Source organism: Cupressus sempervirens, chromosome 9, assembly GCF_028749045.1.
Source record: "Cupressus sempervirens isolate cs-2001-9-10 chromosome 9, ASM2874904v1, whole genome shotgun sequence".
In the NCBI taxonomy this organism is placed as follows: Eukaryota; Viridiplantae; Streptophyta; class Pinopsida; order Cupressales; family Cupressaceae; genus Cupressus; species Cupressus sempervirens.
In genome coordinates, this window is record NC_143126.1 from 185,787,843 (window position 1) to 185,801,559 (window position 13,717).

At 35.0% G+C, this 13,717-nt stretch overlaps 1 pseudogene; it reads right to left on the reverse strand.

Moving 5' to 3' along the window:
* Nucleotides 1–1,474: 1,474 nt before the first annotated feature.
* The window catches only part of LOC149538095 (AP2-like ethylene-responsive transcription factor AIL5), a 193,142-nt pseudogene continuing 180,899 nt past the window's right edge, over nt 1,475–13,717 (reverse strand).

Genomic DNA, 13,717 nt, shown 5'->3' on the forward strand with positions numbered 1-13,717 from the left:
AAGTTCACTTGTGAATTAGAGAAAGAAGAATAATAACTTATTTATGTTGTAATAAGATTAATTTTAGCTTCAATCTTTTGTTCAAATCATGTACCTTTTACTGAAATAAGTTGTAGATCATAGACATGATATTAGATAATGAATTATTAAGAGAAGAAAAATCTCTAGAACAATTTTAAGACTAAATTAGATAAAATCCAAATTATTAGGAAACTAGAGTATGATAAAATATTGCTTTAGTGATGATTCAAAATGCACGGCAATTGACATAAAGTTGCTTATTATCGTCTTTTGGCTTTGGAGGGCTACAAAAAAAGTTCACTTAGTGATTTCAAAAACCTATTTGATCTGAAGTGAATGCAAAGGTCATGCAAACCTCCATATAACCAATAGATAAGTTAAAGCGTTTAGACCCTTCCAAAAATTGTCAAAATAAGCATCTAAGGTGTTATTTTTCACTATAATTCCACTTATAAAGTAAGCAATAGAAATATTTAGAATAAGTATTTACTCATGTAGATCACTCCAAATAGTGGAACTAGGAGCTTGATTATGTATAGAGACTGAATTCTGAAGAGAAGGTGTCAGCAGTAGTTGTTGTTGCATGTTAGATTCTCATTTCCAACAGTTCCAAGCTGCTGCTGCTGAGATAAACAATATAGGCCATTTCCTAATGGATTTGGAGAAATCATATTTCCTTAGGTAACTGGTCCTTCTAAATTGTTGGCAAATTGGGTTACAGAAGAGTTTTGCATTATTTCTATTAAAGTGTTTGAGATGTCATTGTAGATCCCAGCAGTTGAGCTATTTCCTTCTGAGAGATTGGGTAAAATAGTGTCACTGGTTGGTAACATGGATGGGTGATGATGATATGCTGCTGCCATTGATGGATTTTCTTGTTTTTGAAAAAGAAGAAGAGGCCATTCATTTGTAGCTGAAGTGTTTGAAATGTCATTGTAGATCCCAGTAGCCGAGCTATTGGCTTCTACAGATACCAAGCCCACAAGATTGTGCAAAATAGTATCACTGGTTGGTATCATGGATGGATGAGCATGATATGTTGTTGCCATTGGTTGAAGAGGCCATTCATTTGTTTCTTGCATTAATGATGGATATGATTGTTTCTGAAAAGGCAGAAGAGGCCATTCATTTACAGTCGAGGCATCATCATATCCTCCTGTACCATGTGTATTTTGGTAGTTCAATGGCCCATCCAATATAGTCTGCTTTAGATAAAGATGAGGTGATTGTGCTACTTTAGTTCACTTTGCAAGTCCATCAATGGCCATTGCACTATTTATAATATTATTCATTTCATAATTCTGTTGCAACTGCATTTGATAGTCTTGGTGTTTTTGGTTGTCATTTGCCTCATTCCACTGCATGCCTCTTTGTTGATATGCTATTGCAATTGATGGTTTTGTTTGTTTCTAAAAAGGTAGAAGAGGCCATTTATTTGCAGGTGAGGCTATTATCATTGATGAATTTGCATGTTGCTTCCTTCAATTGGCTCTGCACTATTTAAAATACTATTAACATCATACACTCTCATGTCAAAGTTTGCGATAGCTTTGAGGACTCAGAGTTTGATTGCAGCAATCTCATATACTTCAACTGCTTCTTCGTGTGTGCCTAGAAATCCAAACAGTCAGTGAAATTCTTTCGATTTTGACCAATTGTTTTCATTTTCTTTGACAGTTCAAATATCAATCAACAGAAATTCAGGTTTCAAAGATCACCTAAGAAATTATTAAATAATAAATTATCAACAGGTGTACCATTGTCAATGAATAGATAATAGTGATGTATTATGAAACTCTTTATTCATATTAATTTTACTTACACTGAGAATAGTATACTCACTAAATGTTCCAAGATACAAATCCTTATTACCAACAACTCTTCCAATCCAAGCTTACCACTTCCCCTTACAATGGTGTCTGCCTAGACTTACAAATGAGAATTACATAAAATTACATTCTATAAAGGATTTTAGCTCAATATTCATATTAAGATCCTAATTTTTTTGAAGATCTAAATAAATCCAATTAAATTAAGAAAAACCTTGTTACTCCGTTGTAAATCGATGCGCCCCTTGAAAACACACTGCTATTCCTATAAAATTGGTCACTGCAAGTTAATGCCTATTGAGAAGAATGAAATGCCTACTATGATGAAGGAATGAAATAAAACCTGTATTAAAATAAACTTGAGGACTGACATAACCTCTTATGCAAAAGTCAATAACTACTTGTTAATGTCTTCATTTAGATTATGATTTTTTTTGGAATGTTGTAACATGTCTTATTATTTTGGCTCAATTGATTGCAATGAAAACTTTTCCATATTTCTTATCAATTTTGAGATCAAATTAGTACCTTCTAAGAGAAGAAATGTAGTCTTGTCTTGATAAAAACTAAAATATAAAATAACACACTACTGAGTTAGAGAGCAGAATAGAAAAACAAATAGAATAGAGAGACATAACTAATTTTATTGATAAATTTTTGTGAATGTTATTGAAATGGCTTTGATTAGGCTCTTTTTATAGATGCCTTTACATCTTTCTAAACTTACAATCTTTGACTTGTACCACATAATGACATAACTGAAACTAATCTTAACAACCTTGACTTGTGTAGATGGTAGATCTATTCTAAGTGTGACAAATAATCTAACTGTATGCAATTTTATAAGAAATGTGAGTGAGATGTGGAGTTAAGTGCAGTCAAACTACACACTTAGAATGAGTTCTTCCAACATTCCCCTTAATTTCTACCACTAAAGACTTTTTATGTAGGAGAAGTTACAATTAGAAATTCAAATAGAATGGATCCTAGCATTGAGCCTTGTTAGGTACCCATTTACAATATAAAAAGATTTGGCTCCCCTTTTCACAATCAATTTGTTCCCTGTGTCCTTATGATGTGGATTTTAAACTAGTTGACCCATAACCATTTGGGATTTCCCCAACTAATACAATTGCATGTGCATTGGGTTTTTCACCTATGCAAGTGGTTTTGGCTTACAACAAACCTTTCAATAAATTTTTAGATTTTTCACCTAAACAAATGGTTTTGGATTACCACAAACCGTTCAAGGACTTAGCAAAAAATATCATTTCACTATTGGCAAAAAAACTATCTTTAAGCTTTTCTCTTTTATGAAGTCTCACTTTTCATGGATGTCTTGGTAGATGATGATTTTGATTTGCATGAACCATTTGCAATCCTTCTTGAGAGTTCACACTTTGATAGGTTTTGATTATTCTTCACACTCAAACATTTGTATCTAAACAAATCTTTAATCATACCTATGATGTTTTTCCAACTTGATCCATAACTCCATCCAACATCCATTTTGAAGAATATCTCCATAGAATTCTTTTTACACTCTCTATTCCAACAGGTCCTTTCAGAATGAGACAAAGTCTGCATGGATGTAGATCCCAACACTTGTCTTTTGTGTGTCCTTTCCTATTACAATTTGGACACTACATATGTTGTTTACATTGAACAAATTTGATTGAATCAATATAATCATTTCTTTCATCTGTCATATATCCTAGTCCTTAATACTTTGGTCTCATTATTGGCTCAATAGGCTCTATAATTCCTTGTTCATGTTTTCCCAATCCTTTGCCTTTGTAACCCATTTTCTTCATTATATTCCATCCAACATTCTTATTATCGCAACTAATAGTATTTGATGTCATATTTTCATATTCTTTATCACAAACAACCTCAATAGAGTGGCACTTTTCTAGTGGTGAATTCAAATCATCTGTACTACATGAAACATCACATACTAATTTTGTTTTCACACATGCATTTCATTCAATGATGGATTGATTTAGTTCATCCTTTAACAAGTCATTTTTTTTTTACTTTCTTCATTTTCTCCTCTAATTCGTCATTTCTTTTCGTAACATTATCCAACAACTTTAATTTTTTCTCTAGCTCTCCATTTGCATCTATATAGTCATTAATTTGATTTAAAAAGTTGCATCTCTCTATATTCATTTAATTTCTCAACTGTGTAAATTCTTGCAAACAATTCTTCTCACAAAGTAAGTCTCCATTTTGTTTCTTCACATTTATTAATTCTTCTTCTAAAATGTCTATCCTAGAAATTAATTTTGCATTTGCCTCTAACACTCTTTTACCTTGCTTCCCCATTGCGATTAATCCACAAATAACACTTTCTTTGAATTAATCTAGTATTTTTACCACACTTTACAATCACAATGATAATTTAAGATTTCCTCATCTATTCCTTTAAAAATTCAAATGTAAGATTATTGGTCACCATCTCAACAACATTACTCCAAACTCTATGAGATAATTTTACCTCTCATTCTTCTCTTAATGTACCAATAGACAATATACCAACAACCAACTTCCTTTCTCTTCAGTAATCTTTTACTAGGCACTTCCATCTTGGCTTTCAAACACCCAAAGGTTTCTTTGATGCTCTTCAATCAGATTATAACCTGCAGTGAAAAAAATTCACACAAAAAAAATCTATCACCACCCAAGAGTCAATTATGGTCTGATACTATGATAAAAAGCTGAATAGAAAGAAAAATAGAACAGAGAAACAAAACTAATTTTATTGATAAATATATTTGATTACAGTACATCACAAGCTGTGATTATGCCTCTCTATTTATACATGACTTTCATGAACCAGATGCTGAGGAGGTTTCCAGAATTCAAATTAAATCTCATTAATAACTCTAATTGCCTTCCACATGGCAAGGGTAGGCTGTGAGTGGAAGGAGTCCACTATACCATTTTCACAACACTGAAAGTATCCTTAACCGTTGGCTAGGAATAGGAAAAGTGAGTGAGATATGGAGTTAAGGCAGTCAAACTGCACACGTAGAATGAGTTCTTCCAACATGCCTGAACATATGTTTCATCTCTTCCAACTCTTTGTCATAGTTAAAAATATTCATTTGACATTAACGCACGGTACACATTAAGCTATAACACATTAATGCACGGTATATGCATTAAGCTACATTAATTCCAATACAAATAACAACCTTAGAGAAACCCAATTTATTATAGTGAAATATAAAATGACAACTAGCTAAAAACAAAAAAAGAGACTTCAGTCATGAACATATTTCCTCACCTAAATAAATCGCAGAAGATTTTAACGATCATCCGGAATTCATGGTTATCATTACAAACGAAAATTATGTCATCAGCACACAGAGAACCATTTTAATTAGCTCTACAATTGACCTTCAAAACAACTTAAAATTTCCTGATAGCAGAAACATTCAGATACATCTGGTTACCTCGTAACTCCACGGAAGTGAGAAGTTCTTTGGCCAAAAGTATCAAGAGATTTCTCCGCTGTCCACTGGTACAGCTGCCTGTTCCACACTTCTTTTCTTGCTCTCATTAGAACTCTGAGAGACTTGGAGGTTGTTGTCCGAAAACATGTCTAGGCCCCCGATGTAAAGATGATAGTATGGAGATAACAGTGCTCGCAAGCAGGCATGCAATGGCTCACTATAGCGTTGACACAGGCACGCCAAAGTTCATTAGGGTTACTATGGAGGGAGATAAATGTGTTTTATAGAAATCGTCTTAAAAAAATTAAGGGTAGAGATTAAGAGGTAAAATAATGGATGGTTAGGATAGTGTAGGTAAGAATTGTCTGAGAAATTATGAAAATGAAGGCGATTAATATGAACGAATGAAAATGATTGACCAACGTGAATTCAAATGATTGATTAAAATTAAAATTAACAAAATAATGAATCAATTAAATACTTAGCAATCTTTATTTTAATAGAAAATGAAGAGTGAGATATAGATAGATAAATGAACAAATTTTTATTTAATCATAAGCTAGAAAGGTCTAATGAATTAAATAAATAAATTTAAATAATAAAAGACACAACTAATAAATTAATTAAATAAAAAATGTATGAGGTCTGCAAATGGACTCAATGCTATTGATCATCCTCCAGAAGGTGAAAGAGATAGCATGGATATCATTTCATAAAAGATGGACAAATTATTATTTTTAGATGGGTCCTCAAAGGTCAATTAGATCTAGGAGAAGTAAAATGTTTTTGCTGTTGGAGGAAGAAGTTTGATTGAATGACATAGCCACACATGGAACTTGGGGATGAGCAAGGTTTCTAGATAGCAATAGAAGAAATGATATTGTTGGTAAACGGATTTGTCACTTAGAAAATACATGATTTAGCCCAATGGAGTGTGTGGAAAATCAATTTCTCCAACAATTGGATAGGCCCATGATATCTAGCCTTCCTTTGTGTTTAGAGGGGCAGCTCCCTCATAAGATAGATTTTTTGATTTTTCAATAAAGATGATTAGAACTTAGAATATAAAAAAGAAATCATTGATAACGAATGCACCACATGACTTCAATATTTCCATAAAATCAATGTAAATAGTTAATGAAAACAATTAAGAACTATGCTTGAGAGCTATCACTCACAATATTGATTCAATCATTCATGAACATTTGCACAATACCATAAAAACATCCATTGCAAAGAAATAATCAATATTTCAATGTTTCAGATATGTAGAAAGAGAGAATGCAAAATGTACATTTCTTTATTTCTTAGCACTAAGAACATAAGAAATATCTAACTACAAGAACAACAATTGTACACACTTTTCAAAAATTGTCTTGTTATCAAAACATAAATGTTCGCTGTCTCCAAGTCCAAAAAAATCCCTTATTACATTGAGATTTAGAAATTTATAGTTATTCTAGAATAACTAACCTTTTAGGTTCATAACTACTCAAAGGCTAGAGTTTGGGCTACTCTGAAGATAGTTTGTAACCAACTCTAACTTTCAATGCTTAACTATAGTTAGAAAAAGTTAAGACAGTGACCAAAACCAAAATTAATTCTAAAGTTGACCTTTTTACAAAATACATAAATAAAAGCCTGAGACAACTTTATACATATGCACTTCTAACTTTTAAATATGATCACTAATATTTCCTAAGCTTGCTCTTTGATCCATAGGTGTTGTGAGTAGTTGAGTCAAGTTTACCTTGTACACTCTAAATAATTTGATGACTTGAGCCAAAGCCTTGTTTTTAATGACGATTAAGCTCTCCATTTTTAGCTTGCATAGATCATGTCTCTTTCTAACTTCATCCAACTCTATGACATAACCTGGTAAATTTTGAATACAGGAGTCCTAAGCCACTGAGAGACTATTCAATCTTGTCATAATGCTAGCATCTGAACTTTGTTTACTGCCAAGTTTGTTGCTGATTTCTTCCTCTATGCATTGCAAAATGGAAGATATGTCTAGATCTTGAGTGTGTTCACTAATAGGAATTGCTTCTGCAATCATCGGTATATTTTCCAAGGCCTTCATTTTTAGTAATTTGCAGGAGTTCAAGAATTGCTCTCCATCAAATTGTTGATTCATGCTATCATTATTCCATCTGATGTTTTGTAGCCATATATCAGTTTTCTCTTCTTCTCCACTGGTGATTAACTTCAGCGATTTGACTATATTGATGTTCATTCCTTTTATCTCTACTAAATTAGCATCAATTTCTCTCTAGAATGATTGTTGTTCGTTGAGAGTTGTTTCTTTTGTATATGATCTACTTTGGCAAATGGAACCTTAACCTCCTAAAATAAGCTTGATGCATGTTCTTTCATGATTTTTACCCATGCTTTCACCATCTTACCATAAGTTTGGCATTCTCTTATGTCTTGAATGGTTTCTTCATCAAACATCTTCTTGGGATCTCCTATAATTTCTATAGATGAGCTAGGATATGGAAACAAATCATCAACCATCAATCAGATGCATGAAGAAAGGGCTCAAACTTGACACTTAAGTTGATTCTTAGCTTGCTTATCCCTCCTTGACTATTCCATCAGGACAACAACTGATACTTGAAAATTGTATTCTTTTCCCTTACAGGTGGTCCAGTCTAGATCCCCTTTAGTGATTTTAAAATCAGATTTATTTGCCTCATTCATGTCCTTCACTATGACTGGTTGTACAATTTCAATAAATAAGTTTCCTGAAGTACTTTTCACTACCAGTCTAGAATCCATTCTAGTCTTCTTTATCTTTTCACCTTTATGCATTAAATCAGCTATGACATTCATATTTGGTGCTTCTAATTGGATCATCCTTTACTTCTTTCCTTCCAAACTTTTTTGTAACCAAGATGTTGAAATATTGGTAGATGGGCTGATTACTGAAGGAACTTGTAAGACTGTAGATTATAAATCCAAGTTATATACATTTTCTACAACTGGCACCTCTTGAGTTGCTTCTGAACTTTTAGGAGTCATTGATCATGCAGGAGATGCTATGGATTGAATCATCTCATCTAAAAATGATAGTAAAGTGTTCATCTCGAGAGCTTCATCTATCATCTATTGAATTAGTTTTAAAGTCTTCTCCTTGGGTTTTGATCTCCTCTTCCTAGTGAATACATTGAGTTCACATGCTAAAACTAGATGAACTCCTTTATCTGGATCTTCACCATCATCTCCACCATGTGTAAAATGTAAAGAGCCCGAGGAAGTAGGGATAGAGGATGTAATGGCTGAAACTGATGTACCTTCCTAAGAATTATTATTTTTCTTTGCACTTCCTCTTCCTATTGATCTAGTAGTTGTGAATACTTTGATGCTTTTGATTAAGTAAAATAGGTTTTACAGGGATCTTGAAACCTGAAAGTATTACATCATATTAAAAATATTAATATTCAGTAAAGTCCGTCATAAATGAGGCAACTTAACAAAAGCCAACCTTAAATATTGGCATGTAGCTAAGAACCAAAACCTAGCAAGTCAAAAACAAAAAAGAACTGACTAGACTAGGAAAGAACAATAACCTAGCTATCAATTCTCTTTATCAAGAACCTGCAGGGACTCTGCAACTTCTATAGTCTTCCTATTGTCTACATCCTCCTAGTCTTGGTTCTAAGTTTCCACCTGGTCCTGGTTTTGGGTTTCCACCTGGTCTTGGTTCTGAGCATCCACCTAGTCCCTAGTGTCTTTCAAATAGTCTTTAGCCTATCTATTATCTAGGTTGGACTTCTCTAGAATTTCCCTACTAAATACAACACTAATCAGTGATTCACCCAGGCTGATAATATTTTCATTCAAGGTATTCAAGATGGTGATCACCTGATTTTCTAGGTTCTGGTGGAAGAACTCCACCCTTCAAAATCTTTTTCCAACCTTTTTTATTTTGTCCTCTTGGCAAGCATTGTGGTCCTAGATGTTGATATGCTGTTGGCTTCTATCCTGGCTTCTATCATCTTCAATGTGCCCTTGGTCACTACCTCTTCTTTGGTCACCTCCCTAGCTATTTCTCCCCTTGAGTTCTTCAATTTCATGGAACAACCATTTGATAGACCAAAAATTGTCTATCATGTTGTTCCTAGCATTGTTGAAAAATTTAATCCCAATTTTCCTTGTGTTATCTGAGATCACAACTAGACCAGGATCAATGAGATCATCATAATGGGTTTTTCCATTAATATCCTCCATCACTTGAATGTTCAAAGGTTCCCTGACAATCACCAATTTGGCTTTAGTCAAATTAAAAATCCTCCAAGATCTCCTCCTATTTTTCATTATCACATCCCCACTCTCTTTTCCCAAAATCTCTACAGTCAGGGAGGAAGTGGGGCGAGGGCCAAGAATATCAAGAATCTAGTCTTTGGTGTTAGAGGCCTCATTTTCTTTTCTTTTCTTATGATTCCCTGACACATTGACTAAATCATCCTCCTCCTTTTCACAATCCCTCCCCTTCTTCTCCTCCTTCTCATCATCCTCTTCCTTCTCCTCTTCCTCCGAATCAGTGTCCTCTTCATCTTCATTGTCCTCCTCCACCTCTTGAGGCTTAGACTTAGGGGGAACAAGGGGTAAACCTCTCGAGCTCTTTCTGTAAGGAATTTAGGCAGAGGGTTTCCTTTCTTCCTTGGATTTAGACACCTCTTCTTCCAATTTTATGCTCTACACTTCTTCCAATTTTATGCTCTACACTTCTTCAAAATATGAGCTCCCAATTTCCTTAGACACACACCTAGCCTCACCAAGGTATTTTCCCCTAGTTTGAGCCTTTAGATACTTGTAAACTAGGAGGAGTAATCCCTCATGAAGGGCTAGATTTGCGATGGGCTTTCTCTTGAAACCCTCAATACCCTTTCTCATGGAGGTGAAAAGGTAGAAAGGAAAACAAATTTTGATTCTATTCCTAAAGTGATTAACCATGACAAAATGATGCATTCTTATTCTATCAAATTTGGGGTCTAGGGAAATATACTCAATGATGATCCTGAGAACATACATCCATAGCTTTTTGATTTACTCCATCTCATAGTACGTCTCCACCTTGATGAGCTTATTTAGCTCCTTTTCATCCTTCACAAAAATTTGACAGTGTTTGTTGATATTTTCTTGTCTCTGAAAAAATTGGTCCCTTCTAGAGGGATTTCGGTAACCTGGGCTATAAGTTCCGCATTGACATGGTGGGTGACCCCATCAATTTTGACTCTCCCATTTTTCTAGGAATCCACAATAATCTTGGTTATCCCCACATCAAAACCATGGAGCTTCTCTAGGAATCGAGAAATCCTGCCCTTTTCCAGTTTGTGCCAAACCTTCAGTTTCTCCTTCTAGTTCCTCGCCTCTCCTTCTTATAGACCTCGGTCTTCTTTAGGCTACAAAACTTTGAGATATTTTTAAAAATACTAGTATTAATGGTAGTATTCAAAACAACCCATAAAACATGTCGTACGTATATGCTATTATGATAAAAGAGTTTCACATGATTTTAATAACTCTCCCTCCTATGTGCAATCTTGAAAATCTCTCCATCATTTATTTTGGATTTTTCTAGTACTTCCTTTGATGCAATCTTGCAATAATAAATTATTTATTGCCATTAGAAAGATGTTGCCGACATGCCACGTCATCTCCACATTATTGGTGATCGCTTCATTGACAAACCAGTCAGCAGTCAAATTGGCCTCTCTATATATGTGGCTAATATAAGTCTTGTTGAACTTGCTCAAGTCAACTTTAATTCCTCTATTATATTCACAATGGTCCACAAGGGCTTAGCATGACCATTGAGACAATTAATGATGTTTAATGAGCACCCCTCCAACCATAGGTTGTCAATCCAAGAAGCCAAGCTAGTGACTAGCAGCATTGGCTTTAGCAAAGTGGTTCATCTGATGTTCAAGCAAACAAAAGAAAGCCACAACTCCTCCCCCATAGCTATTCCTGATGATGCCTCCACTGCCCGCATATCCTTGGTTCTCTTTAGCAGCCCCATCAAAATTGTCCTTAAACCAATTTTCAGGGAGAAAAGACCACCTGGCCTCCTATCTTTTCCTATCCCTTTCCATTTTCCTCTATTTGATATTCCCTCCTTCAATATTTCCTTCCTTAGTGGTGGAAAAGTTCTCCTTCATTAGACCTTCAATTTTTTTAGCAATGACAAACTCAGGGGATTCCCTATGTTTGAAGATTCGATTATTTTGCTCTTTCCAAATACCCCAACAGAAATGTGAAAGGGACTAGGAACCAATAGATTGTGAGATTAATCCATTATGTGAGTTCTTCCATTGGTTGAAGAAATCTTGAATGTTGGTCAAAGGACACCAGCTAATCCCAAAGTCCCTGGTAAGGAGGTTCCAAACATTAGAAGAGTAGGGACAATGGATAAACAAATGATTGACCATTTTCAAAGCATGCTTGCATAAACTATATCTGTTGGGGATAATCTAACCTCGCTTAGCAAGATTGTCTAGAGTGAGAATTTTGCCTTGGAGCAAAAGCCAAAAAAATATGTTAATTTTGGGGTAAGACAAGGGATCCATGCCTTTGCCCAAATGGGTTTCTCCATTCTATCCAACAAAGAAAAGTATCCAGAGGCGATAGAGTAATGACCATTCGAGTTACCTCCCCAAATGACTTCATCCTCCTTATTATTTATTGGAATTGCTTTTAGGGTAATCATCAAAGAATTAAGAGCAACCATCCATTACCTATTCTATAATCAATGACTTTAAGACCATATCTTCTTATGCATGGCTCTGCCCATTTTTCATAATTAGGGTGGTCAATGAGAGGTCCCTGGCTAGTCCAGTAATCCTACCAAAATAAGATTTTCTTGCCTTTGTGAACTCTCCATTTTGCCTTGGACTTAGCCAAAGTCATAGCCTTCAGGATCCCATTCCATATGTAAGATCCTTGAGGGATATTAGCCTCATAAAGAAAAAGGCTAAGCAACTACCTTCTCAAATACTTTTCAGTCATGATTTCCCTCCATATTCTTGTACTCTAAAAGATGCACCAAATCTATTTGGCTAGAAGGGTATTGTTAAGATGTCTAATTTTTCTAATACCAAGGCCTCTATAACATTTGGGAAGGAAAACATGGTCCCAAGAAACTAAATGATATCTTTTATGCTCTTCAACCCCTATCCAAAGAAAGTCTCTCTGAATCTTTTCCATTCTGTCAGCTTGCTTAGTTGGGATCCGAAAGAGGCTTAAGGCATAAGTGGGGAGGTTTTGGAATATAGATTTCACCAAAGTGCATTTGCCTGCCTAGCTGAGAGACACACCTTTCCAGCCCACAAGTTTCTTGTTGAATCTATCTATGATGCCATTCCAAAAAGTTTTCGGGGGTTTGGAACCCAAAGGCATACCAAGATAACTTGCAAGAAGAGTGCCAATACCACTTCCCAATATACAGGCAATTTTTCTTTGTCTCTCTAGTGGCGTATTGATGAAGTAAATATAACTCTTGTTCTAGTTGATAGCTTGGCCAAAACCCTTAGTAAAAGTATTTAGCAAGCTCTTGAACTCTTTGGCCTCCTGAACTGTGGCCTCACCCCCTAGGATAGTATCATCCACAAATTGCTGGTGGGTGAAAGAAAGATGACTAGATGAAGGCTTGAGTCCTTGCAAACTTTGGTCCTATCTTTTTCTTAAAATAAGTCTTCCCAAAAAATCAACCAAAATGATGAAGAGAACATGGGATAGGGGATCACCTTGTCTCAACCCTCTTGAAGGGAACAAGAAATTTGAAGGGGAGCCATTAAAAAGAACAGATAAAGAAGGGGAAGAAATTTCCTCTAAGAAAGGAATAGCTTTCAACATAGAGTTATGGTGGGCTTGTAGAATAGTAGGAATAGCAAACAAAATATCCTCTTGATCAGGCCTCAAGAGAGTATGATCCTTAGAGAGGAGTGTAGTGAAAAATTGCATAGCTTCATCTGCTATCTCATTGTCCTTAGATAACAAAGCCTGTCCTTTCCCGATGCTGGAAATCCTGTTAACAACCCTGTGTTTTAAGGTGGTTAAGTGGAAGAACCTGGTGTTTTGATCTCCTTCTTTAAGCCAATTTACCCTTGATCTCTGCTTCCAAAAGTTTTTTTCCCTAGTGATAGTTTTATGAAGGTCATAGAGAATAGACCTTTCCTCCAACCAGTTCTAGTCATTATATCCTTCCTATTGTATTAGTTCCTGGATAGAGTAAAGTTGATTAGTCCTCTCATCCTTTTCCTAGAAAATGTGGCCGAAGTCTATTTTGTTCCAGATTTTAATATTTCTTTTCACATTCTTCAATTTTTAGGCCACCCTGAACATTGCAGTACCCTCCACCTCAATGTTCCACCATAAAGAAATCTTGGCTTCCAATTCCAA